Source organism: Myotis yumanensis, unplaced genomic scaffold (assembly GCF_028538775.1).
Source record: "Myotis yumanensis isolate MYYU_CA2020_CCGP unplaced genomic scaffold, mMyoYum1.0.hap1 SCAF_7, whole genome shotgun sequence".
Taxonomy (NCBI): domain Eukaryota; kingdom Metazoa; phylum Chordata; class Mammalia; order Chiroptera; family Vespertilionidae; genus Myotis; species Myotis yumanensis.
The window spans coordinates 66,524,848-66,547,586 of record NW_027223758.1 but is presented as its reverse complement, the minus strand read 5'-3'; the positions used below and the strand labels follow the sequence as shown (position 1 = coordinate 66,547,586).

Below are 22,739 nucleotides of genomic sequence, written 5' to 3'. Positions count from 1 at the left end.
TGATGCAGAGCCCCTGGAAACCCATGCTGAACATGCTGCATGAGCAGCAAATAAACCTATGTTGTTTCCAGCCATTTTAAGATTATTTGTTGCTACAGAATAACCTAGCATATTCAGTCTGATAATGCTTGAAAATTCACTAGCTGGAAATTTACATTTCAAAAGAAACGGAATAGTCAAAGCATTCTTCTTTTTTAAAAAACAAAACACACACAAAAAACCTAAACAAAAAAACACACCCACTTAAATAAAACTAAATAATAAAATTTACATAGAAGATACTATTATTGCTATTCTTCTCACCACTATTAAGGTTAAAGAAACCTGCTCACTGAGAATACCGAGTGTGAGTACCGGTTGCACGACTCTATGGCATTAAGCATGTCCTTTCAGGCCATTTTCTCATCTGAAAAAAGATGGTGGCAACTTAAATTCTGTTGTTTGAACTCTGGAACGAAGCTTAAACAAGGTAACAGTTGAGCTCTATAAAATGTAAAGACATTGTGTGTGTGTGTGTGTGTGTGTGTGTATGTATGTGTACACACACACACACACACACACACTTTGTTTCAGGTATCACATTCATCTAGGGAGGGAAAATACTAAGGCAACTTTCATAAAGAAGCAAGTTCCTTGGGAGGGAATTCTTGTTAAGAGGATTTTGCAGTCCAGGTCAATAGATTGAATGTGATGCTCCCACTGTTTTCTAGCTTTTCAAATGCGGGTACCAAACCAAGAGCTAAGAGCCTTTTTTATTATTACTAATATATTTTATTGATTTTTTACAGAGAGAAAGGGAGAGGGATAGAGAGTTAGAAACATCGATGAGAGAGAAACAGCAATCAGCTGCCTCCTGCACACCCCCTACTGGGGATGTGCCCGCAACCAAGGCACATGCCCTTGACCGGAATCGAACCTGGGACCTTTCAGTCCGCAGGTCGACGCTCTATCCACTGAGCCAAACTAGTTAGGGTGAGCTAAGAGTCTTTTAATAAGAGACCAGGGCCCACTTCCCTTCTTTTTGGTATGGCAGACTGGAAAGCAGGTAGCTAGTAAAACAGACAGTTACACATAACTATTATAACAAAGCTTTTGATATCAACCCTAGATCATCTCAAGCATTTACCCAGTAAAACAAATTGCCCTTAAATTCCCAAGATGAGCCCACAATGGAAGGACTGGCTAAAGGAAAACCAAATTATCTTCCACCATCCTATCTCCTGAACCAGCTCCCACCCTTTAACCTGTGTTAAAGGCACTGCTGAGGAAGCAAATCTTTGAAGGTTTAAGCATAACTGCACTTCAGGCCGGGTCCCACCGATCTAAATGTGTGCTGCTTTAGACAAATTATAACAAACATCAAAGCTATTCCTCATTCATAATTTAGATACCAAATCTTATCCTATTCTAGCATCATCCAGTGAAAATATCACTTTGGCTGATACTTTCTTTTTTAAGATTTTTTATTGATTTTTAGAGAGAGAGGGAGGGATAGAGAGAAACATCAATTTGAGAGTGAAACACTGATCAGCTGCCTCCTGCACACCCCCTGCTGGGGATCGAGCTTGCAACCTGGACATGTGCCCTGACAAGGAATCAAACTGGCAACCTTTGGGTGCATGGGATGATGCTCAACCAACTGAGCCACACCAGCCAGGGCTTGGCTGATACTTTTAAACATAAAACTGTTCAACATGGCAATGAAGTGCCTATCTTCCCCTCTGCCCCTCTCCAATCTGCCCCCCATACATACAGTCATTCCCAAATTGGAAATACTGCAGTCCCTTCATCTGCCTTACCATTTCCCTATCTCCATTCATGTGCTATGCCTTCCCTACAACTGTAATGGCTTTCCCAAGTCTTCCCTCCATATCCATTTATCCAAGAATCCACTGAGCACCCACTTAATCTGGCCACTGATCACCTCTAGCATTTTAAACTATTTTTATGACTCTCATCTGCCTTGTTTTCACAATTATTCCTAAACCTCCAGTCCTTTTTATTTTATACTTCCCATAGCTGCCAGCAGTGTTTTCTTATAGCATACAATAAAAATCTGTCAAATGAAAACAGAATACATAGTTTATCATTCAGGAAAACAATACATATTAATTAGTGGCTTAAAAGCATAACTGACATGCTACAAATAGTAACTTATTATGCAAAGTTAGAACTGGAAAATATCTTTTAAGTTGACTGAGTAAGATCCATCCTAGAATAATGACTTCTCCCTGCCCTCAAGGAAGTTAGAGTGGGGAAGAGGCAAAGTCTTGTAATAACATTCCACCCAAACTAAACTTTTAAGTAGATGTGCAAGCCTCAAGATCACTCAGCCAGAAGGCTATTTATCAAATACCAACTAATATCTAAATTATCAGTCAGGACATGCAAAAGAGAACTACTTCTAGCATGTATGCTAGGAATACATATTGTAAGGACTCGTGTCAAACTAAAGAAGAGTTTGAATGAAGCACTATCTATTATGGATAGGTTCATAACCCACAGATGATATTTTGATGCCAATTCTACCACTGGGAATGGATCCAGATTATAAAAGCAAAAACTAATCCACAAGGATAACTATGAAGAGCCAACTGCTCACTAATCTGAAGCCATTCTGCTTTTCTAGTCCCAATGGATTTATGAAGCATTTACAGTGAAGTGGAACCTCGGTTCTCCAACTTAATTCATTCTGGAAGGCTATTCAAGAAGCAATATGTTAGAGAACCAAATCATTTTTATCCATTAGAAATAATATAAATTGAATTAATTCATTCCAGACACCCAAATGATTCCTTGTTTTAACGTTTCTTACATAGTACATGTCTAATGTACTGTTTAATCTACTAAAAACACCCACTGCTTTTCTTAATTTAGCAAACCATCCCCTACTAGCCTTAAATTAATCACTTTCAGCACTCGTTCCAGGGGTATCTTTCAAGAGGTAAATATGCAGCATCTTCGCATTTACACATATCACTGCCTTCAAAATGCTGTCACAGCCTAACTTTTATTAAAATAATTTTTAAAAATTGATTTCAGAGAGAGAGAGAAAGAGAGAGTGAGAGAGAGGAAAGTCAATGATGAGAGAGACTCATCGATCCGCTACCTCCTACGTACCTCCTACTGGGGTTTGAGCCCACAAACCAGGCATGTGCCCTAACTACAGTAGGAATCAAACCGTGACACCTCCTGGTTCATGGGCCGATGCTCAATCACTCAGCAACACCAGCAGGGCAAAGGTTAACTTCCTTTTGTTTACCCAAACCAACAACAATTTTTCTACTTCTTCAGTTGCCTGTGAACATTGTTTCAGGAGCACTTTCACACTTTAGCAACATCAGCACTCTATTTAAATTTTTTTGTTAATCCTCACCTGAGTATATTTTTTCCATTGCTTTTCAGAAAGTAGAAGGGGGGGGGGGGGGAGAAAAAGAAAGAGAGAGAGAGAGAGAGAGACATCGATGTGAGAGAGACACATTGACTGGCTGTCTCCCACAGGTATGAAACCCAGGTATGTATGTGACCTTGACCGGGAATCGAACCCGCAACCCTTCAGTGTACAGGACAACACTCTAACCACACTGGCCAGGGCAACATCAGCACTCTTTATGGCCTCTTTATGTTTTTAAATTGTGCTAATCGTCCATTTTGCTAGCAACAAAAGCCAAAAAACACAAAAATATTCACAGCACAATTTCCTGAGATGTTAACAAGGCAAGGTTTAGCGGTAACCTGACTCACACTCCTGCATTCTCTCCTTTGTTTGTGGCCTAAGAGACACTTTTTGTCATGATGATATATCCACATGAAAGGGTTGTCAGGTCAAGAACCCAATTTGTTCCACAACCAAGACATTTTTTACATGAACCACTTGGTCGAGAACTGAACTGTTGAAGATGGGAGATGTTCAAGAACCAAGGTTTGACTATTCTCTCAAACTATGACAAATTTTGCTACAAAATAAACTCTCCATCCCCTCAAGGATTGCCTACGCTGGTACTGAATGGAGCCATAAAGAAGCAGGCTCATACCAGAAGAGCAAAAATAAGAGACTGAAAATAAAATAACAAATGTTAGCAAAGATGTGGAACATATAAGAACTCCCATACACTGCTGGCAGGAGTGTAAATTGGTACAACTTTGGAAGATTGGCAGTAACTACCAAAGTGTAATAGGCTGAACTGTGTCTCCCCAATTCATATGTTGAAGTCCTAACCCCAATACTTCAGAACATGACTGTATTTGGAGATAGGGCCTTAAAGGAGAAAGGTTAAATGAGGTTATGAGGGTGGGCCCTGATCAATATGACTAATCTATAATAATAAAAGCATAATATGCAAATCGATCGACGATCAAACAGAATGACCTTCCAGACGACCACACTATGACACGCACTGGCGCCAGGCCAGCCAAGGCGGGTGCCATGAGATTTGGGGGAGAGCGGGTGGTCTCCACCATTGCCCCAAGATTGCCCCGCAAAGGAAGGTCCAGGCCACGGGCCGGCAGGGAGATCGAGGGGCTCCGTGGAACTGGGGAACCCAGGGTGTGTGGCAGCACCAGGCAAAGGTGGGTGTGGGGGGGCTGTGAGAGCCAGGGCTGCAAAGCCGGCAGCCGGGGGAAGGAAGGCCTATGCTTGCATGAATTTCGTGCGTTGGGCCTCTAGTGTCCTTATAAGAAAGAGAGATTAGAACACAGACATGTACAGAAGAAAGACCATATGAAAACATCAGTAGAAGGTGGTTATCTGCAAGTGAAAAAGAGACGCTTCTAAAGAAACCAACCCTGCTGACTCCTTGATCTTGAGCTTCTAGCCTCCAGAATTATGAAAAAATAAATTTCTGTTGTTTAAGTCATCCAGGCTGTGGTATCTGTTAAAGCAGCCTAGCAAAAGAATACAGATACATACTCTAAAACTCAGCCTTCCACTCTTCTGTATTAACTCAATGGAAATGTGTACTCATACAGCTTTATTTGCAACAGCCATAAACTATACCCTACACAAATGCCCATCAATAAGTTAAAAATAGCCTGGCTAGTGTAGCTCAGTGGTTAGGCATCGACCTATGAACTAGTAGGTCACGGTTAGATTCCTGGTCAGGGCACATGCCTGGGTTGTGGGCTCAATCCCCAGTGGGGGCGTGCAGGAGGCAGCCAATCAATGATGCTCTCTCATCATAGATGTTTCTGTCTCTCTCCTGCTCCCTTCCTCTCTTAAAAGAAAAAAAAAAGAAGTTAATAAATACATTCTAGTATTTCACATAATGGAATACTACTGAGCAATGAAAATGGAATTACTACTACACACAACACAATATCTCAAAAACAATACTGAGTCATAGAAACCAGATGCAGAATAGTACATAGTGTATGATTCCATGTACACAAAAGCTCAAATCAGACAAAATTAAGTGTTAAAAATCATCAACTCATTACCCTGGGAGGAGGGAATGATAATGACTTGAAGGAGGCACAAGGGAACTTCTGAGTTTATGGAAATTTTCAACTTCACTTATTTGTGCACTTTTCCATATGTATGGTTCTACTTCAAATACTAAATGACAAATTACTAAAAATTAAGGGCAACATGCTACTTGTCCAGTGTCACCATGGCAAATAAACCTTATTCTGCAATGGGATGCATCATTAGGCTCTTTCCCTCTGCCATTAAACATTTGAAAAATATAGAGTCTTATGATCCCCAGGAGATAATTTCCAGCTTCTCATCTCTGAGTGTTATTAGAAGTCCCGCAGGTCAAAGAATCCAAGAGTGTTCAGTCCCCTCCCCAGTTAAATTCTCACACCATATTTTGTATTCAATTTTATAAAGAAAGTAATGTATTAAGGTATATATTCATAGAAAGAAAATAACCAGTTAACACCTTGGTCTTCCTCTGGGTCAGGGGTAGGGAACCTTTTTTCTGCCAAGGGCCATTACAACATCATTCATGGGCCATACAAAATTATCAACTTAAAAATTAGCCTGCTATATTTGGTCAAACATTTAATTAACTCACCCCTAATGCCTTGGCAGGGCCAGACACTCCCCACCCCTGCTCTAGGTATTGAATTTAATTTTTTCTTCTTTTTACTTCTGTATATTCCTAGCTTCCCTCCCCCTCCCCCATAAGAACTGACAGATTTAATAATCAGCGAAAGAGAAATGCCATTTAAGTAAAATTATGGGAGAAAGATACATTTTTATAAGCAATCAAATGCTGAGGCCTTTATGGTAATCATGTATAATCAAAAAGACAGGATGGTGCTTCAGGAAGATCACTGAGCTATGTTTCAATAGACCTAGATTAGCATTCTGGGTAGCTAGGACACCTGAGCACTCAGCCTCAGTTATCTCAGATAGAAAATACAGAAATGGCTACCCCTCTAAGCCTACACAGTTGCTGGGAGCATTAAATGAAATCCTATGCAAATTGTAAGCACTACACAAATATTAGAAAGCATTAAAAAATAAATACTGTGTAGGAAGATTTCTACAAAACATTAATGGTCTTTAACAACCATCAGAGGATTTAAGAGCGGCACTTAACCTGCTACTCAGATGACCCAAAGTTACTTCAGGGATTCCCAGATCTGCAGGTGCACAGAGAATTGTTGGTAGACTGATTAAATACCATATGTAATAGGCACTATTTTTAAAGTCTATGTTGCTACGGCTGGGTTTTTTGAAAATTCACAGTAGCTTTGACATGTATACTCAAGTAACTCAAACTAAAAGGTTTGTCATATGGAAATAAAACTTTTTAAATAAAATTGCATACAAAGACTGGAGACCAATGACATAACTATTTACTTACAATGCAATTTTTTAAAAATTAAAAATTTTTTTCAATTACAAGCTTACATCCAATATTATTCTGCATTAATTTCAAATGTACCACAATGTAATTGTTAAAGGATTCCTGAACTGAGCTGGATAACTCCAGGAAAGTAGTAGTAAGAAGCAAGGCATCTTTACCTGAAAGAGAAGGGAAAACAGAGCCAGCCAGCCACTCCTTCACTGTGTCTGGCAGCAGTCACACAAGTGCATTTGAGAACCAAGCAAGTTACAGAATTCCTAACACTGCCCAGTGCAGAGGCCTCCCTTAATATGCGTCCTCAGATTTGTTCTGTACTGACATAAAGCAGTCCTAGGCGACCAGGAAATGGACAACAGAATCAGTCAGACTGATATCCACGGCAGTGATGACATCACCTAAACAGGGAGCCATAGGCAAGGCTTAAGGTCCCCTGCATCAAGTACTGCATCTTCAGGCAAATGAACAAGGTCAATACTGTATGTCACCACAGCACCCAATATCCAAGCTCTCTTTCTTCCCCAAAAAGACATTTTGCAAGTAGCTATTCTTAAATTTGATTTTGAAATCAGACTGGAGTACTAAAATTGAAACTAGTCAGAAACACTGCTAAAAAGCCTGTTCTGATTTCATCGACCACATCACTTTTACCACAATCACCATGAGAAATTTTAAAAAATAAATGCAAACTATTTTTTCTGTGTATAATGCATATGTGGAGGAAAAATGGCAGAAAATAGAAAGAAAATGTGAGAGTAAATAACTGAAAATATAGACATATTGCAGAATGTTGCTGCAGCAAACTGCAGACAGAGATCTATTAGATGGCATTAATAGATAAGTGTTTAATAACACATAGGAATGGATGCCTGGAATACATGGCAATGTTACATGGGAGATTAAGAGTCAGCAGAAAGTCAGTAGGTACAAAATGGGGTAGAAGGGAGTAGTTAATTTTTAAAGCTTCAGTCTCCTTTAGAGAATGGCGTCAGTACCAAGGGGAACCACGCTTTAGTCTTACTCAGGGAGGACTCCTCTCCTTACTTACTTCCCTGGAAGACCTTACCTATAACTCCCAGTCTAATATCTGGTCAAATCTTTCTTAGCTATGTGTGTTGAATTATATAAATGGAATACCAGACAATTTATCACAGCAATAATGGTAAATATGTCAAAACTCAGAGAGGAACAGTACCTAAGACAATTGTCACACATGTGTGGTTTGGAGTCTGGGTTTGCTACATTTTTGCACAGAAAGGCTAATATTAAATCAAATGTTAGGGCAGAAAATGTTATTAGTGCAGATGTCTTTAGAGATTTATTCAAAGCTAATCAAAAATCAAAACCTTTTTGAATCACTTGGTTGTGGGGTCGGGAATTGAATTCAAAGACACACTTTTATTATAAAGCAATGCTTTTTAATTATGGGGGTTTGGGGGCTTAGACCCAGTTGTTACAAAGTTAAATAAAAATAAAAATGTTGCCTCAAGTGGTTGCTAACGATTATCTGGAGGAATATACTAAAAACAAAACAAAACAAAAACATTTTTAGTACCTTCTCCTACATTCCACCTTTCTGTTTGTTTACTCTGCAGTTCTATAAATGCAACTCAGATCCCCTTTTAATGAAGAGGGAGCCAACACAGTTTTGGGGGATGGGTAGCATAGGTTTTATCTAGGATGATGCTGGAACTGTGGCTGGTAGGCACTACATTAAACTTTCCTCATCAGCTGAAGAAGAAAAATCCAGCATGCCAAATGTGTCTTTGTTCTAAGGGCGCTGCAACAGCTAGCATTTGCAGCGTTAAATGGCAGGACATGAATTCCCTCCCATCAGAGCAAAAGGAGAAACAAGCTTATTGTTGAAGGTTACTCTTCAAAAAACATGATCAATTAGAAACCGTAATATTCTCTTCCATACTCTCTTAAAGAGCAAACCATACAAATGCTGTTAAATTAACAAAGCCTTCAAGTTAGCCAAAACACTGGATAACTATGGATTTACTCGCAGAGATAAGAAACAACTCCTCTTTCCAAAAGCCTCAAGTTCTACAGCCAAGCCATTCCACAACAATATGCTTGGCCATGATCGCTCACCATTTTTTATTTCCTTGAGGACAGGAACAATGCCTGTCTCCCTGAGTCAATATCCAGCAATGCCTGATACATGGCAGATACTCAAAACATTTGATGACTAAATGAAAAGGTACTTATCATACTCTCCTCTAAACTTAACATATTACTTAAGGCTACCATACTTATTACTCACTTTAAATATATTAGGCTGGGTAGCAAAGTTAAAAAAAAAAAAAAAAGAAAGAGCCCAGCTGGTGTGGCTCAATGGTTGAGCATTGATCTATGAACCAGGAGACCCCGGTTGGATTCCCAGTCAGGGCACATGCCCCGGTAGTGGCTCAATCCCCAGTGTGGAGCGTGCAGGAGGCAACCAATCAATGATTCTCTCTCATCATTGATGTTTCTATCTCTCCCTCCCTCTCCCTTTCTCTCTGAAATCAATAAAAATATACTTAAAAAAACAAACAAAAGAAATTAGAATTGTAATACTAAGCTTGAGTTTGGTCAGTATCTTCAGATGTACTCACATCTTGACCCTGGCTGGGTAGCTCAGATGGTTAGAGCATTGTCCCGATATGCCAAAGTTGCAGATTGGACCCCTGGTCAGGGTACATACAAAATCAACCAATGAATGCATAAATAAATGGAAGAACAAATCACTGCTTCTCTCTCTCTCTAAAAATCAATAAATAAAAATTACAAAAAAGCAAAAAAAGAAATACTTACAACTCCCTTTCCAGTTCTTAGACTTAAATCTGAACAAACTCTCCCAAGTCTGAAGAGAGAAACACACTAATAGGGGACTATTATTCCACGGATGAGCAGTCATACAGCTAATAAGCTGCTTAAGTCACAAGCAAGAGACAAGAGCCCATTCTTTTGGAATCCAAAGAGAAGATACAGTTATTTTCAACAAGAAAGAACCTACTGGCTATACACAATGTACTAAGGTTTTAAGAAAGGTTGACATGGCAGGATAGCCAGGCCGACTTCATTGACAGAAGATTTAGGTAACAAAAATTTACAAACTCAATTAAGTAATTTGTTAGAATTCTAGAGCTCCTAATTTACTGGCATCACACTACAAAAAGATGTGTTAAAAGTCACAACTGAAAACAAGAGTATTTTATGGCTTTAGGGTAGAACTAATTTTACCAAAGGAGGGTTTCAAATGACATCACTAGAAAAGGAGACAGAGAGGGAGACAGGCAGATACCAGGTGGCAGAAGATAAATCACAAGCTTCGGGGTCACCTGGAAGCACTGTACCCACAGGCCGAGTGCAGTGCTCCGGCGTCTGCCTGCCTGCGCTTGAATCTCTGCTCCGTAACTTCGCAGCTGTGTGACCTTAGGCAAACGACACCCTCTCTGTTCTCTGATTCCCCTATCTGTGATGGACACAATAATGGTACTTTATAATGGCTGCTCTGAGAATTAAAGATAATCTCGGCAACGACCTTGCCATGCTGCACAGCACAGTATAAGTAGTCAAATGTTTGCTAGGATTATTCTCCATTTTCCCACTTTGAGGAACCATTATGCAGCAAGACGGCCGCCGACGCGCGGCTGTAATTCAAACACAGCTCTGCAGCCAACCACCATCTTTCCCCCAGTAAGTTTGACAACTTCTTTCAGGGTTCACTGTAACATGTTTATGACAAAAAGTTCCCTGCCTCCCAGAGCCAGAGGCGTGTCACATGTATACAAGTGTTTGAGGCGAGCCCGGTGCATGTGACCTGACTCACTGCCTGTATTCAGGGGACCTCTCGCACGAAGAGTCAGGGCCTGTTCGCCCGAAGAGACAGAGAAGTGGCTCAGACCTGGGCGATTCCACCAGTGCCCGCGCCGATGGTGGCGACTAGGTCCCCAGCCGACACAACAGCTGGGGATCGGCTCCGACACCCTCCCGATCGCCGCTCCAAGGAACGCAACCGGCTAGCGCGTCCCACCGCCGCACAGGGCTCCCAGCGCCCGGCGGCCCCCAAGTCAGGAAACCTGCCCGGGGCTCCAGTCCTGACGCCACCAGTAAACAAGGCGTCAGTGACAGCCGGCCAGGGGTCGGCCAGCCGGCCAGAGGTCACCGCCAGCAACCTCTGACCTCTCCCAGGCCGGGCCTGCTCCCGGGGCCTGAGCGGCGCGGCCTCCCCGCGCCCAGCGCCGGCTGGACCCAGAGCTGCCCAAGAAAAGGATGACGCGAGGCCTTGGCGACTGAGGGGCTGAGGAGGGGGATGGGGCCGGGCAGCCGGCTGGGCTGGGCCCGCGGCTTACCTCGGCCGCTCCGCTGGGCGCTCCGAGCCGCGCGTGTCACAAGGGCTCCCGCCGAGAAGGAGGTGCAAGGGAGGACGGGGACGGAGCAGTCCAAGTTTCAATTCCAGCAGACCCTTCGGCGAGCTCCCCCGACTCCAGCACCAATACAGCCGCCGCCTAGGGCTTTAAGGCCAAGACTCCGGCTCCGCTCCCACTTCCGCCACCGCCGCCGCCCCGAGCGGAAGTACCTGTCACGAGGCGCTCGACGTCAAGGGTGCGGGGAAGGAGCCCCGCCTCGACCTTGCGTCACGCTCTGGCAGCCTCCGGCCTGGGCCTGGGTCACGTGGGACAAACATGTCTGCTCCCGGTGGTTATCGCCATCTTTGAGGCTCCTGCAAGGGAAAGGACGGCGCCATGTTAAACTCAGACGCCTGTTTAAACCATCCTCTAGTTCCCCCGGAATAATGAATACGGGGGGAGGGGCAGGGCGGGGAGAGGGGTGTGCGCGCGAAGAAGTAGGGTGGAAACGGGGATAAACTGGACCTTCCATTAGTGTCCCTTTCCCCGAAGGCACTGGTCAGCCCAACAAGTAATCCTGTGTGCCCAGAGCTAATCATGATCCAAGTTTGCTCTAGGAAAGGCTTTCCCAGGGAGAAATCTGTGAGTAGTGGGAGACAAGACGGTGGTTATTTCACGAATTGATAGCAGGGTGAGGAAGGGCATCCACGTCTACAGTACCGAGCCCCTACTATACACCCACACTACGCCTTCGGGGTCTCCATTTCTCCTTACTTGAACCACTCGAGGGAAGGTTATTTTCACCGTTTTGCAAATAGGGAACTGAAACCCAGCACAGGTCTCTTGATCTAGTTCACACGGTAAGCGGTAGTACAGGGATTTCAACCAAGTATGTCTGATGCCAACGTGTGTGATGTTTCTAGTAAACTGGAAATGACTGCACCAGCGATAGCAGGGTGATGGAGACACAGAGGTGATTAGACATTAGCAGAACAGTTTGTCTGGCAGAAGAGTAAGGACTTATAAAAACATTAATTCATAATTTGTGGCCCAATTTTGGATTTTTACAGCTTGACCTCTGAAGCTGCTTGCAGTGCATAACTTTGCCCTTTGGGGCTCTGAAACTGCCTGCAGAGCCAGCAACTCCCTGCCTTCCCCCCACATCACCTCCACCCTCATCCTCTCAACTCCCCTGCCCCCATCCCACCCATGGTGATTGTATTGTCATAAATTGCACTCCTGGAATGTTGTTAAAGAATAGTCCCTATTGTCTCTAGCCAGGTAGCTCAGTTGGTTAGAACATCATCCTGATATATTAAGGTCCTGAGTTTAATCCCCAATTAGGACACATACAAAAATCAACCAATGAATTCATAATAAGTGGAACAACAGCCCCACCAGGGTGGCTCAGTGGTTGAGCATAGACCTATGAACCAGGAGGTCATGGTTTGATTCCCGGTCAGGGCACCACCACCACCACCACCAACAAAAATAAGTGGAACAACAAATTGATGTTTTTTTCTCTCTCTATCCCTCCCTCTCTCTCTAAAATCAATAATAATAATAATAATACTCCCTGTATTATAATTGTGTGATCAAAGACAGCCTTTTTCTTCTGTAGGCCTGGGCTGAAACTAGGCCTTGATAAATGCTTAATCATATACTACCCATTGTTCTCACCTCACAACCCCTCTTCATCACTGAGTCAGCAGTTACCCCACCAATAAGAAAACAAATGATGTGCCCTGACCGGTTTGGCTCAGTGGATAGAGTGTTGGCCTGCGAACTGAAGGGTCCCAGGTTCGATTCTGGTCAAGGGCATGTACCTTGGTTGTGAGCACATCCCCAGTAGGAGGTGTGCAGGAGGCAGCTGATTGATGCTTCTATCTCATCAATGTTTCTAACTCTCTATCCCTCTCCCTTCCTCTCTGTAAAAAAGCAATAAAATATATATTTTTTTTAAAAAAGAATTTTATCCATTTTGAGTTTATTCTTGTCCTTGTGTTGGATATAAGTTGGTGGTCTAGTTTCATTTTTTTGCATCCAATTTCCCCAACACCATTTATTGAAGAGACTGTCTTGACCCCATTGTATGTTCTTGCCTCCTTTGTCAAATATTAATTGAGTATAATAACTTGGGTTGATTTCTGGGGTCTCTGTTCTGTTCCATTGGTCTATATGCCTGTTCTTGTGCCAGTACCAGGCTGCTTTGATTACGGTGGCTTTTTAAAAAAAATTGATTTCAAAGAGAAAGGGAGAGGGAGAGATAGAAATACCAATGATGAGAGAGAATCATAAATCGGCTGCCTCCTGCACGCCCCACACTGGGGATCAAGCCCGCAACCTGGACTTGTGCCCTTTACTGAAATCAGACCCGGCAGGCCTGATCCCTGGCTCAGGGTGTGTGTGTGTGTAAGGCAACCAATGGAATGTGTCTCTCTCACATTGATGTTCCTCTTTCTCTGTATCTCCCCCTCCCTTCCATTCTCTCTAAAAAATCAATGGAATTGTATCCTCGGGTGAGGATTAACAAAAATAAAATAAAAATAAATTGGTAAAACCTTTTGGCAATGGGCTAATTACCTTATAAGAAAAAATACATACAGATTTACTTTAGAGATTTTACAAGTGGAGAGTTTGTCCCACAATGATTTTTACAAAATTTAAGTGATTGATGTGGGTTACTAAGAGTTAACTAGGGAACTGTCAACAGCCAGATCATAAAATAGGATGGTGAGTTGATAGTTCCTTTAGTTTTCTGCTTGTCCCTAATGTAATTAAACAAACAAACAAAGTAATGGCTGGGCAGCTAAGTTGGTTGGAGCATTGTCTTGTGCACCAAAAGGTTACAGGTTCAATTCCTGGTCAGGGCATATACCTAGGTTGTGGGTTCGATCCTTGGGGCGCATATGGGAGACAATTGATGTTTCTCTCTCCCTTTCTCTCTATCTAAAGCCAATAAACATATCCTCAGGTGAGAGTAAGAAAACAAACTAAACACACACATACACACACAAAACAAAAACAAAAACACTGGGATCCTGAAAGATAAACTCAATTAACTTCCTTGACCAGGGCAGCAGGGCAAAATTAGTTGAATTGGGGTTCTCAGAGTGTGGAGCAAGTACTCAACCTGACTATAGCCTAGAGGGCAGCATGAAATGATGCCAAGTCTCACAAGAAGGAATTCCTTCTCTCCCCACCTTGTATGACTTCACAGTTGTCTCTCATTCCATTTATAGCAAGTGCTATTTATTTTCCTTTTAAGAGAGTGATTTTAAATCTTTTTTCTTACCATATACGAGTATAATTTTAACTCAATTGAAAAAATAAGTAGCCACACAATGTAAACACTGTGACAGGAGATCTGGAATGTCTGAAGTATTAGATATAGAGGGTAAGCAAATATTGTCTCAGCTTTCCATATGTGCAGTATCCACATTCCTCTGAGGACAATGGGTGTCAGGAGTCAAGTGATGTCATTACTATTGGACAAGTTTCCATATTTTACCTAAACAGAGACAAAGGACCTTGACCTGCTTTCATGAAATTTGAGAAAAACCACCTGAGCTGGGCCCCATCATGTTCAGATTAGAAGGGATTTGGGGACCAATGAAACACACCAGAAAATCTTAGTTTTCACTCCTGCCCTCCCCCATCCCAAATAAGTATAATGGATGTAAAGGTGTTGATTCTAATTTAGACCCTGAATACATATTATCTGCTTCATTAATTGTAGCACTGGCAGCTACTTTGTAGAATATTGCATACTGAACTATAGTCTGCCTGACAACAAATATTGGAGGAAAGAGAATTTTAAAATTAGCTCAATAAAATGTTGCCCTTTGAGCAAAGAATTAACCCCCGGGCCTTTTGCAGAAAGACCCTAACCAAAGATCTTCTAGAGGAACATTTTATAAGCTAGTAGGTTTTAAAAAATACCACTGTTTTTTATTGATTTCAGAGAGGAAGGTAGAAGGACAGAGAGATAGAAAGATAGAAACGTCAATCAGCTGAGAATCATTGATCAACTGCCTCATGCATGCCCCCTACCTGCAACCCAGGCATGTGCTCTGACCAGGAATGGATCTGTGACCTAGTTCATAGGTCGACACTCAATTACTGAGCACACCGGCTGGGTGTGTAAACTAATAGTTTTGTTTGAGATGACAACTCATTTGTGATGCTCTGTTGACATTTTAAAGTATAAAAATCCTATGATGAATGGCACTAACCAAATTTAAAAGCAAAAAAAATTTACAATTATTCAAATACCTGAATTTTGCTGGAAAAAAGTAAAACTTACCCATAAGAACATATCAATTAGCCCCTGTCCTCTGCTCCCCCACTAAAAATAAATAAATAAATAACCCTACAATCCCCAAACCAATCCAAAATGTATCATTTAAAAGAAATAGGTTTTTTTTAAAAAAAACTATACCACAAATGAAGAGTTCATCAAGGCTTTGAAGCTGGAGTTTAAAAAATCCCACCTTCTGCCTGGACCGGTTTGGCTCAATGGATAAAGCGTCGGCCTACGGACTGAAAGGTCCCGGGTTCGATTCCGGTCAAAGGCATGTACCTCGGTTGCAGGCACATCCCCAGTCCGGGGTGTGCAGGAGGCAGCTGATTGATGTTTCTCACTCATCAATGTTTCTAACTCTCTATCCCTCTCCCTTCCTCTCCGTTAAAAAAAAAAAAAATCAATAAAATATATTAAAAAAAAATTCCACCTTCTGCCCAGCCAGTATTGCTCAGTAGTTAAGCATCGACCTATGACAACATAAGGGAAAAAATGTCAGTGCCTAACTAAATAGTCAGGTGATTTTATTTTAATTTTATTTTTAAAATATTTTCATTGATTTCAGAGAGGAAGGGAGAGGGAAAGAGAGATAGAAGAATCATTGATCGGCTGCCTCCTGCACGTTCCCCACTGGGGATCAAGCCCACAATGCAGGCCATGTACCCTTGACCAGAATTAAAACCGGGACCCTTCAATCTGAAGGCCGATGCTCTATCCACTGAGCCAAACCAGTCAGGGCTGCATTTATTTTGAAAATACCCCAATAATACCGCATCATCATTTTTATGTTAAATGCATTAATTAGGTTAGTAAACTTAAACCTTTGAACAGTACCCTGTTTCAATCCTCACTTGACATGTTTATTGATTTTTAGAGAGAGGACGGGAGAGAGATAGAGATAGGGAGGGAGGGAGGGAGAGAGAGAGAGAGAGAGAGAGAGAAACATTGATTTGTTGCCTCCGGTACATGCCTCAACTAAGAATCAAACCTGCAACCCAGGCCTGTGTCCTGACCAGGAATTTAGCCCATAACCTTTTTGGTGTATGGGATAATGCTCCAACAGTTATGTAAACAAAGACAGATGAGACCTACTCTCTGCCCTCTTGGTCTAATGTGGGAAACAAACATGTAAATAAATCATATGCACAAATAGCTATACAAGCCTAGAACAAGACTTTCCCCAGCGGGTAAGAGAAGGCTTCTAAGAAGAGTCAATCCATAGCCCTGGATCAGTTGGTTAGAGCATCGTTCTGATACGTCAAGGTTGCAAGTTCAATCCCCAGTAGGGGCCCAAACAAGAAACCACCAATGAATGCATAAATACATGAAACAGCAAATTGATGTTTCTCTTCATCTCTCTCTCCCTTCCTCTCTCTCTAAATATCAATTTTTTAAACTGATAAGAACAGATACTACACTTGATCTTAGCCAAAAGGCCGAGAAGCGATAAATATCAATTTTTTAAAAAGGCAATCCAAATTCACCTGTTAGAAAAAGCAAGAAAGACCCTCCCAAGACAAAGGGAACATCTTGAGCAAAGACATTGAGTGTTGGAAGTACCCCAGTAATTTATTGAACACAGGATGGATAGGTTGGATGAGTGGCTGGAGGTGAGGCTTGAGAAATCAGCTGGGCCCAGGTCTTAGAGAGGAACATGCTTCATAGGTCCAACTTTGGTGGTTATGGTTAACTGGGTCTCATCCATTTCAACTGCCTAGTGTGCCTTCACATGCTGCAGAGGCTGGAAAGCTGAAACTACATTTCTTTGCCTTCCTTGAAGATAGAATTCTGGACAAAAGTTAGCTCCATGAGATAAAATTCACTGATGCAGCTAGGGATGAGGCGGGGGCCGTCTTTTTGCTCCCTAGTTATAACTGCTGGCTAGCATAGCCAGGGAGACGTTAGGTTGTAGCAGCAATTCCGTTCTGTGAAAGCTAAAAGAGATGAAGAGGGAGTTGCAGTAGTGGCAGAGGTTTCCTTATATTTGGATTACAGTTCTGGTGGCAGCCTCCTGATTCCCCCCTTCCGGCACCTTCCCAGTTCTGCTGCATGTTCTGGATGCATTGTGGGCAGCTCACCCAGAACCATTCCTCTAGGCCTTCCAATGATTTTGTAAGCATCTAATTGCCTTCTGATTAAAATGGCTAGTGTTGATCAGTGGTTAGAGTGTCGGCCCACTCACTGAAGGGTCACAGGCTCGATTCCCAGTCAAGGGCACATAACTGAACCCTAATTAATAAAAAGGCTATGCAGTCAGAACGGATTATCCAGCTGCATTCCACCTAAAATGTGGCTATAATTCAGGCTCTGGCTCATGTTCTGAGGAGCCTGTTGCTGGCATGCCCAGAAGGCAATGTGGACACCTCCCACAGAAAGCTCCCCTGGCTTGGCCTGCTGCAGGTGGAAGACAATAGGCTACTTTTGAGGGCAAGTTAGGGCAAACATAAACACAGCCTTCTCTGCAGGCATCCTGCTTCTGACATATCTGGTCCTCCCTTCCATACCCAAAGGTAGGAGTTGTACAATCCTGACCATGACTCAGGCAAGTTGAATGTCTGCAATAACTTACTGAATGGTTTTAAATACCTATCATCAAAGAGATCTGGGGCTTCTTTCATTTCCCTACTAACAAAGCCATGGATGTTAAATGAAAAACTGTGAGGGTAGAGTAATGGAGGGGTGTTGGTGACAGTGCTGATGCAGAGAGGAGGCAATGATCATTCTGCATGAGTTATCTATCCCACAGTGGCACACACATGAACCACGTTTAATTTCAGTCATTTTCTCATTATTTTGAATAGGAAAACAATATGTAAAATAAACCCAATTTTGTAGGCAGCATTTCTTCAGGTCACAGCCACATTTGAAAAGCAAAAGCAATTAGGGGAAATTATTAGGTAAATAGGAGAACTGGCATGAAGATTTGGCCAAAACCATGTAGGTGGCATGCCAATTCCCAAGATTTGGAAAGTCCATCGCAGGATCACATCTAGTCTTTGTGACAATTGTAGAGAGAGAGAGACAATTGTTACTTTTTATTTATTTATTTATTTTTTTGGTCCTCACTTTTACAATGGAAAGTGAGAGTCAGAAAACTGAAATGCTCTGTCAGGGTCACATGGCTCTTAGTGGTCAGTGACAAAGCTGGTCAGGACACATATAAGAATCAACCAATGAATGCATAAATAAGTAGAACAAATCAATATTTTTCTCTCAAATCAATTTTAAAAATAGTACTGAAGTGTTTTAATAAAAGCTAATGCATCATCACTTCCTGACCCTAAGGTTGCTTCTCAGAGATATCACTCTTTGTTTGTTTTTATGGCAGTTACTCCTATAGCTCTAAATAATATGCTTATCCTGCTATTTCTGAATATATGAATGATACTTATATGGATACTAGTGACCCGGTGCACGGATTTGTGCACATTGAAAGAAAATTAATTAGAAGGTGGCCAGCAGGGCGGGACTGGGTGAGATGGGCCAGACATGCCCTGGAGCCAACCTCCCGCAGTCTCTCCCCTGGCCCGCTACACCTGGGGTGGCGCTGTGGCTCCAAGGGCGTCTGCAGGTTCCCTCCGGCAGGTAGGGTCCCTTGGCCTGGCCTGCGGGGATCAGGCCAAAACTGACTCTTGGACATCCCCCGAGGGGTCCCGGAGTGTGAGAGGGCACTCTGTAAAGTTGCTGTCGTACAGGGTGTGGACTGCAAACACAAGTATGCAATAAACCAGATTCAGGACTGACAGTGCCCCCGTAACAACATAACCCATGGTGGCCAAAGGTGGAATTGCACAGCCCAGAGAGGAATCAGGCTCTCTCCTCTATGGTTTTGGGAGTGTGTCACCCAAGAACCGCTGCTGCCAAGGCACTGCAGCTTGGCAGCTCCTGTGTTGAGCATCTGACTACTGCCTTCCAGTGGTCAGTGTGCATCATAGCTACCAGTTGGATGGACACTTAGCATATTAGCCTTTCATATATATAGATATGAAGGATTTAATTCACTTATACCCTGCTCTTACCCCACACTTTCCTAGTTTTTTCACTGTTTTTAGTCATTGTAACCTCAGGTTTTATGATTGTATTTCTTGTTTTATCAACTCTAGACAGGATTTGAGTTCCAATTTTGTAAGATATGGCTATTCTGGCACCTGCTCTTTTCTTCACCTCATTCTCCCATCTCTGTACTTCTGTTAACTGTAATTTTAATTTTACACCACTAAAATTGGTAATATTTATGTTTTGTTCTGTAACCATAATTGTCTTCCTTCCTGATCCTATATGTGGACTCTAAACATTGAAAATTCAATAAATATTGCTCATATGTTTAGTACTATATAAATATTACCTGTGCAACCAGTGTACTATGGTTACATTTCCTTTCTTGGGCAGCCTTTGATTTTCCTTGTGCTCAAATTCTTTGTTTTCTTTTTAAAATTCTCTTTGTTTAAATTCTTAACAGTATGTTAAAGGTCTTCCATTTTTAAAAATAACCATGGTAATTCAAGGATGTAGATATAATTTTTAAATATTTACAAAAGCCATGCCAAAACCGGTTTGGCTCAGTGGATAGAGCGTCGGCCTGCAGACTGAAAGGTCCCAGGTTCGATTCCGGTCAAGGGCATGTACCTGGGTTGCGGGCACATCCCCAGTGGGAGATGTGCAGGAGGCAGCTGATCGATGTTTCTCTCTCATCGATGTTTCTAACTCTCTATCTCTCTCCCTTCCTCTCTGTAAAAAATCAATAAAATATATTAAAAATAAATAAATAAATAAATATTTACAAAAGCCAAAAGGTAGAAGCAACCCAAGTGTTCATTGACAGATGATTAGATAAACAAAATGTGGTCTACCCATACAATAAAATATCCAGCAGCATCTCAAAGGAAGAAAATCATGACATGCTACAACAGGGATGAACCTTGAGGATATTATGCTAAGTAACATAAAACACCATCAAACTCATATGAAATCTCTAGAGCAGTTAAATTCAGAGACAGAAAGTAGAAAAGTGGTTGCCAGGGGCTGGGGGAAGGGCAGAATGAAGAGGTATTGTTTAATGGGTAGAGTTTCATCCTTTCATATCATCCTTTTGTAATATGAAAGACATGGTTACACAATAATGTGAGTGTGCTTAATGCCACTGAACTGTACACTTACAAAATTAAGGTGGTAAATTTTATGTTATGTGTTTTCTAACACCATTAAAAACTAGAAAAAAAAAAGAAAATTAAACATATGCAGTAGGCACTTAATATTAAATACTAAAGTATGAGGAATGAGCCTCAGAAACATTGGCTCATATCTCTGAAAGGTGCTACAGAGGTAACTGTGCACTGAAACAGTGCAAGTGGCTGTTGGCAAGGGAGTATCTCTGCAAACGGCCTGCAGACCATATCCGCCTGGTGTGGAGGCCTCGCCATTTTCCCAATGGAGACAGGAAACCTGAGGCCGTGAAGCCAGTGGACCTACCATCCCTCTAACTTCTCCTTGTAGGCTTCCTGTGTTAACTGTCACCCTGTGGCCGCCTGCTCCTGTCCCTTGACCAGATAAGTTTTCCTGCCTCTGCGTGCAGTATTAGTTCCTTAATTCTGAGGTTGAAATATTAGTGAATTAGAAATCACTTATTGAATGCCTACTGTATGCCCTGCATAAAGTACTTTGCATACATTATTTCTATTTACTATTTTCACGGTGACCCCTGAAAGAGGTTTTGTGAATCGCATCTTACTCATAAGGAGACTGAAGTCTTGAAAGATTATGTAACTTACTCAAGAATACACAATAAAAAGCTAAATTCCTACCTGTGCTCAGAATATTATAAGACTCTGAAGACAGAAATTGAAGAAGATACAGAGAAGTGGAAGCATATACTGTACTGTGTTCATGGATAGGAAGAATTAACATCATTAAAATGTCCTTACTACTCACCTGGGGGTGGGTGGGTAGAGGCTGGGAGAGAGATGTAAAGGGGAGGGAGGGAATGGGAGATATCTGTAATACTATCAACAATAAAAAAATATTTTTAAAAAAATGTCCATACTACTCAAAGCAATCTATATAATTTAAATGCAATTTCTATCAAGATACCAATGGCATATTTCACAGAACTAGAACAAGTATTCCAAAAATTTATTTGGAACTACAAAAGACCCTGAATAGTCATAGCAATCTTGAGAAAGACTTGATATCATACTATATTACAAGGCCATAGTAACCAAAATAGCATAGTACTGGAATAAAAATAGATATATAGATCAATGGAACAGAGTTAAGAGCCAGAAATAAACCCATGCCTTTAGGGTCAGTTAATATTTGACACGGGAGACAAAAACTTACAATGGGGTGAAGACAGTCTATTCAATAAATGTTGGAAAAATTGGGCAGATACGTGCAAAAAAACTGAAACCAAACCACCTTCTATGTTCATTGCAGCATTATTTACAATAGCCAAGATTTGGAAGCAGCCCAAGTGTCCATCAATAGATGTGTGAATAAAAAAAAGCTGTGGTACATTTACACAATAGAATACTACTCAGTCATAAAAAAGGAAATCTTACCCTTTGCAACTGCATGGATGGACCTGGAAAGTATTATGCTGAGTGAAATAAGCTAGTCAGGGAAAGACAAGTACCATATGATTTCACTGATAGGTGGCATCTAAAGAACAAAATAAAATAGAAACAGATTCAGATACAGAGAACAGACTGGCAGCTGTCAGAAGTGTCAGAGGGGAGGGGTCTTGAGGAGCTGGGTGAAAAAGGTGAAAGGATTAAGCAAAAAAGAGCAACTCATAGACACAGACAACAGTATGGTGATTACCAGAAGGGAGGAGGGTGGGGAAAGGTAGAAGAGAGAAAAGGGGAGATAAATGGTGATGGGAGGAGATTTAGACTTGGGGTGGTGAACACGCAATATACATATGATGTATTATAGAATTGTACATCTGAAACCTATATAATTTTATTAATCAATGTCACCCCAATAAATTCAATAAAATTTAAAAATATTTTAAAAAGCTAAATGTCACCCTGGCCGGTTTGGCTCAGTGGATGGAGCGTTGGCCTGCGGACTGAAGGGTCCCGGGTTCGATTCCGGTCAAGGGCATGTACCTTGGTTGCGGGCAGAACCCCAGTAGGGAGTGTGCAGGAGGCAGCTGATCGATGTTTCTCTCTCATGGATGTTTCTAACTCTCTGTCCCTCTCCTTTCCTCTCCGTATTAAAAAACAACAAAAAACCCCCCAAAACCCGCTGCTTTGCTCTTTCCAGCCACAGCCGGTTATT

General features: G+C 41.8%; 1 protein-coding gene and 1 pseudogene across 1 annotated transcript in view; both read right to left on the bottom strand.

Annotated features, from left to right (window-relative positions):
* The window catches only part of RAB7A (RAB7A, member RAS oncogene family), a 47,918-nt gene extending 36,545 nt beyond the window's left edge, over positions 1 to 11,373 (bottom strand). Inside the window, exon 1 of the mRNA XM_070420759.1 lies at positions 11,159 to 11,373. The gene's annotated coding sequence lies outside the window, so the exon portion shown is untranslated. The remainder of the gene's footprint in view (positions 1 to 11,158) is intronic.
* A 5,392-nt stretch (positions 11,374 to 16,765) lies between these two features.
* On the bottom strand, positions 16,766 to 16,906 carry LOC139014807 (U2 spliceosomal RNA; annotated as a pseudogene).
* Between the last annotated feature and the right edge of the window lie 5,833 nt (positions 16,907 to 22,739).